Source organism: Loa loa (genome assembly GCF_000183805.2).
Source record: "Loa loa unplaced genomic scaffold supercont3.42, whole genome shotgun sequence".
Lineage (NCBI taxonomy): Eukaryota > Metazoa > Nematoda > Chromadorea > Rhabditida > Onchocercidae > Loa > Loa loa.
The window spans coordinates 258,893-265,164 of NW_018108222.1; positions in this window are offsets into that span (position 1 = coordinate 258,893).

The window sequence follows — 6,272 nt, forward strand, 5'->3', positions numbered from 1 at the left end:
ATGTCAGAACCAGTATTGCAATAACGAATGTTTACAGTGAAGAAAGTGGAAAACTAGCACCAGTACCAATGGCAAGATATTTCAAACTTTTAACATTCTTAAATTGCTATCATTTAATTAACGATAATGACAAGATCTAAAAATTAATAATTAAATTAATGTTAATGAAGTGATTTCATTAATTTTATTGTTTTATTGCTAAAATTTCTCATCTTATTAAAATTAAAAACAAAACAAAAAAAAAGAAAGAATGCAGTGAATTGGAATCCTTCAATTCAATAACACGTTTGAATGCTTTATCATTTGTCTTTTTGAAATTCTCTATCAACTCCATTAAAAACTCTATCAAAGGCTTATCTTCTCCTTTTAAAAAGCCATCAGTGATCCAATCGATGCTTAGCTTTTTACAATAAATAACAAGTTTAGCTGTAGGAGATCAACATTTTTTTTTTTATTCATGACAATGATTAAAATAGAAGCGTCCCTTAATTTACAACCATTGAATTATCAACTTGATGTGCTAGGACCTTCCGATAAGAATGAATTATGATGAGACGGTATGGGATGTATGTATTCGCAAAATATTAAAACTAAATTTACCAAGAGAACGGGGATATAAATACAAAGATGACCAGCTGTCAATTGGCACAATCAACAGTAAAATAATTGGGAAGGGAATATCAGAATAAAGTTTATACAGTTATGCTATTATTGAATGGTATTTTTCATTGTATAATAGAAAAATTAATAAATTTAAAGGAAATTATTCGAGAGAAAAAGCGAATTGGTCTATTTTTAAAATCAAATTTGTCAGTTATCAAAAATTTTCCTCCTTTTTTCCCTTTCTCTCCCTTCTATTTCTCTTGTTAGTATTGTTATTTTAAAAGTATTCATCAATGTTGTGAAGATGTTGAAGCCAATTAGGAATGATGAAAGAGAATATTCAATCCTCTTTACCTTATTCTTCTGTCATTCGATGATGATTAATAAAGAACGAAAGAAAACCTGAAATTTGTACGGAACATTCTAATTAACTTAATTTATATCTGTTGCCAAAGTAAACTCTGCCGAAAGAATAACACCTTTTCTTTTTCAATTGATTTCTCTAGCTGCTTTCATAAACTTAATAATTTCTCCTTTTCTCTTTTCTTCTTCCAATCTCTTACTATATTATCATTAATCAACTTATCGCCTTATCATAATAATCTAATCATTTGTTTTTATTATTATACTTGAAGTACAAAACTTCTCTGAACAATTACTTCCCGCTATTTTATCTTCTCAAAAAAAGAAATGTTCCCATACCGATAAATTGTAGTCTCGAAATTATTTGGAATTGATATTAATCCAATAAAAGTACTGCAAACGAAACTCCGGAACTTAACTTTCTGTTTATTTAATCGTAGAAAGAAAAAAAAAGAAAAGTATCTATGAAACTTATCGTTTTTTTTTGAAAAAAAAAGCAATCCTTAAAATTCATTTTTCAATTAGTGAAAGAGAAAATGATTGAAATGAAATAAACGGAGCAGTTCAAATTTCATTTCATTTCTTTCTCAATGTCAAACTTTCCTGCTATTTCGATACTATCACTCATTGATCAATCATTTATTTGTGACATCGGCATTCTTGATTATTTGAATGTTATATATGAAAGAAATTATAAAGAGTGAGCATAATGATATGCAACAGCAGACGACAGCTTTTAATTAATGAACTGGTTCAATCGACTAAAAAAATTATTTCATTAAGTAAATTTCAATTATTTTATTGCTGCAAACTAAGGTTGACATTTGATAACAAAAAGAAAAAGGAAACTTGCTTCTTCCTTTTGGATGTAAAAAAAAAAGAATTCATTGCTTGCATATATTAAAATTGCCAATCATTAATTTATCACCTAATGAAGCATTTAATTATCACGAAATATATTTACTGTAATATAACAGCAAAGCAGATCTTTTGTTAAAATACATTCAAATGATAACAAGTTTTCGTACTCTAACAATAAGGAGCGAACAAACGATTGTATTTAATTAATTATACAATTTCGTTGGAAAGGATCTTGCTTTTGGCAAAATCATTTTTTGTTCGAAAGATGGATAAAAAAGAATTTTGAAGTGATAATTATGGCATTTGTTGTTTTATCAATAGCAGTATGAATAATGAATAATTTGCAGCAAATTTTGTTTTGACATTATTGAAGGATTTTGAAGGAACGATTAATTATTAAATTTGGAATTCGATTATCTAAATCATTCATACAGATTGAATGCAAAAAGCATTATAATGATAATAGTGGTAATTTTTGATAAATTCAAATATTATATAGTTTCTGTCTATTAATTAGAGGTATGGTACATATTGGTAATTGTTAACGAATAGCAGAGAAGAATGATAGTTGTAAATGACTGATATCTCTGTCTTGATATCTACAATAGAGAAACTCAACATATTTCTCTGCTTGGCATTTCGACTAACTGATTTAGTCTAGTTAAACGAATATCTCTGAATAGCATAATTAACGAATAATAGTTTCTAAATTAATTGAGTTTCAAATATAATACTATTTACATATCTAATATGAAGTATAATAAATCCTGATAGAATTATGGAAACAACTGCCTTAGTAACAAGTTAGCAATTGTCCGCCCTATTAATTAGAGTAAGGACAATGGAAGATTTAGATGAACTTGTGTGAGAAGAAAAAACAGTCATCATAAAATCATGTCACATCGCATACGACACTAAGAGTCGTGTCACCACAAAAGATTCAGATTCCTTATCATTATCATCGATATTGACACGTCAACAATTGCACCGCACATATTTCTTTCTAAATTGAAACATCCGCGAGTGTTTATAATTAAGCAAGTAATAGTAGTAGTATGTGCACGTTATTAAGCAAATTAACGACCAGAATGAAAAAATTCCAAAAGTTAGGATATTTGCTTTGATCAAAATAGTTTTGAAATTCGTTTAATTAATTAATTAGTTGGAATTTGATTTTCGTTTGCCTCTCGAATCATTCCCAGCAAACATGTAATATAATGACCAAAACATGGAACTTACTGAGCAGACAGACAGATGATGAAAAAAAGTACCACAAATGATAGCTTTATACCACTTTACCACGCCCCATAATAGATCCTTTCACTTTATTTAAAATATATAAAACAGATGAGTTGACAGTTTCTCATTGGTAAATGTTGGGGATGAACTGATAAGGGGTTAAATGACAAGAAATGAAATGATAAGGGATGAAATGATAGAGCATGAAGTAGTGACTTTAGTTTTGTGAATTTACAAATTGATCTTTCACTTCGTATTCCTTTTTATCTTTTTGTCATCTAATATTCAAACTTTCATACAATCATTTTTCTCTCACATAATAGTTATTTCTTTCACATAAATTATTCTTATCAATTGCAAAAATCATCTTCCAGGAAACTCCGTTGTCACAAATTAAATTAATGATCAGAAATAGATGAAATATAAATGTTAGCATTGAATTTTGCTTAAATCACATTATGATGTTAGCAAATATTTTCTATTTAAATCCAATAAATTTCTCTCTTAATTGACAAAAAATTGAACATATTTTTATAACAAATAATTCTTTCTTTCTATTTCCTTATAATTGTCAATCGATTTTTGGTCCTTTTTGAATTACTAAAAAGTGATTTTTACACACTTTTTTTTATCATTTCCCAAATTCATTATGTCTATTATCCAATTGTATGAAATGAAATAATACCACTGCCTTTTACTTTATTTGCGTTTCGTGAAATTCTGAATAATGGTTAAGTGAATGATGAAATGAAAATTTATAATTTATATTTGATTTTGATGGAGAAGAAAAGATTTGTTAGCAAGTCATTTATCATTTCAAATATAATTAAATAACGATTTAGATATTTTAACTTGGATTGAGGTATATTTTAGGTAATCAAAAAAGATTTTAACGAATCGATGTCATGTAGATCAATTTTGTACCTGAGTGATTTATTTATAGGATTCATCATTTGGTATCATGAATTGATTCAATTCTATCAGTATCGAATGGTATGTGTTCAAACAATGAATAAACTTAAATGATATCGGATAAGTTTCTTTTTTCTTCTAATTAACAATGAGACTTCTTTAATGTCTATTATGCTGTTTCGTTTATCATTTAACATTAACACAGCTAATTATCAATCCAACTTTCAATTGCTTCCTTGCTTTTACAATTTAGTAGGCTTTTAGTGATGTAAAATTTTAAACATTTTTGTAAAATTTCCAGTTTATAGATTATTTGATAGGAAGGAAATATCAGTGCTCGAAATTAATTGCTTAAGATTGCATATGTCAAAAAAAAAAACTTCTAACAAAATCATGATATAATTGAAATGGTATTCATACAATGATATTGATAATTGTCTCTCTCTCCCTCCCACTCTCTTTCTCTTTTTTCTCTTTACCTAATATCAGTGATAACAATGCCCTGTTAGTTCCAAACAGGACATTCTCATTAGGAAGATTCTCAAAGAAGTTCTCATAAAAGTTCAGATAGTGTAATGAAATTTTTGCAATTAAATATTCATCGATTCAAATGATAAACAATAAATTGCAATATTGTGCTCCTGAATTTGGGAATATTTCTGAAATGGCATTTAACAAATTTTCAATTATAAATTAATTTCTTGGACAGCGACAATTTCTTTTACACGCCGAAATAGAATGATAAAATTGACCGTTGAATGTTCAATAATTCAATTTTATTTTTGCTTGTATTTGATTGCTTTCAATATTGAGCTAAATTAATTAACAACATATAATCTGTCTTGCTATTATCACAAAAACATGCATATAACGGCATATCTTATCAGCTGCCATAAATTTAGAGATTTTATATTCATTTGACATTTTTTCATACCTCTGATTTATTTGTCAATTTATCATAACTTTTGAAAATTCAATGTTTTTGAAAGTTCTACTAAATGACAAATGAAAAATGACCATTCTCTAGCATCAAGAATAAAATTAGCATAGATTCCAAATAGTATTTATTAAGATTTAGAATTTGTTTGTTAATTTTTTTAATCTCAGCCAAATACAATCCCACATGCTATTTGAGTTTAAAAAATGATTTAAGTTACAAACCAATTACAATAATTACTATGTAAATAAGTGATGCTATAGCTCACCTAGCATTTATAAAGATTTTTTTCAGAATTAGAAAATCTAAATAGGTTAAATACCAGAAAGCTAAAAAGTTCCAATATTCAGATTATCCTAAGGTAAAATAAATGAAAATTTTGAACATTTACAAATCTTTAATTTGTTGTTTAAAATGAAACAGTCGTTTTGTTTATAATAATTAGTTTTTTTATTAAATGAATAGTACCAAAATAACCTTACGTAAATGACTTTATTTGTCACAACAAACGCAATATTTTTTTTCAAATGCAATTAAAAACAATGAACTTTTATATGTTAAGGAATGACCTTAAAGATGACAAGTACCAAAATACTTTATAATTAATTTATTTACAATTACATTCAATAATATGTGATAATATATAATATTATGACTATTTGTCAAGTAATTTCATAACTTTTATTTACTTTTTCAATATTGAAATGATAAAAGAATAAAACAAATTTGATTAAAACATTTATTTTTGTTTTTATGAAAGAAAACAATTAATAATCCTTCTGCATAAATCATTTTTCATTCGTTTTCCCTAATATTGGCCAACATCCTCAATTGTTTCATCTTCCTTCTTTTTATTCCTATCAAACAAAAAGAATTTTTGATGAGAAATTTTTATTACAAAGAAAGAAAGGTAAAATGAAAGGATGAAAGAGAGGGAGAGAGAGAGAGAAAGGAGGAGGGAGAGAAATAACAAGAGAAAAAGGTAATGTTTATAAAATGTCTGTTTTGTTAAAAATTTTTTTTATAAAATTTAAAGGAAAGTTAAATGTAATTGCATGTGGATGAAAAGTCCAGAAATCTAAATTTTGGATTGAAAGAGATGCAATGAAGCCAATTGAAAAGGTCGTACAAAGGATGACTTTTTTCTTTTTGTCTTGTATTTCTTATTTATAGGTCAAGAGAACAAGAACTACTGCACTTGTCATTTATTATTACTGTTATTATTATTATTATTATTATTATTATTATTATTATTATTATTATTATTATTATTATTATTATTATTATTATTATTATTATTATTATTATTATTATTATTATTATTATTATTATTATTATTATTATTATTATTATTATT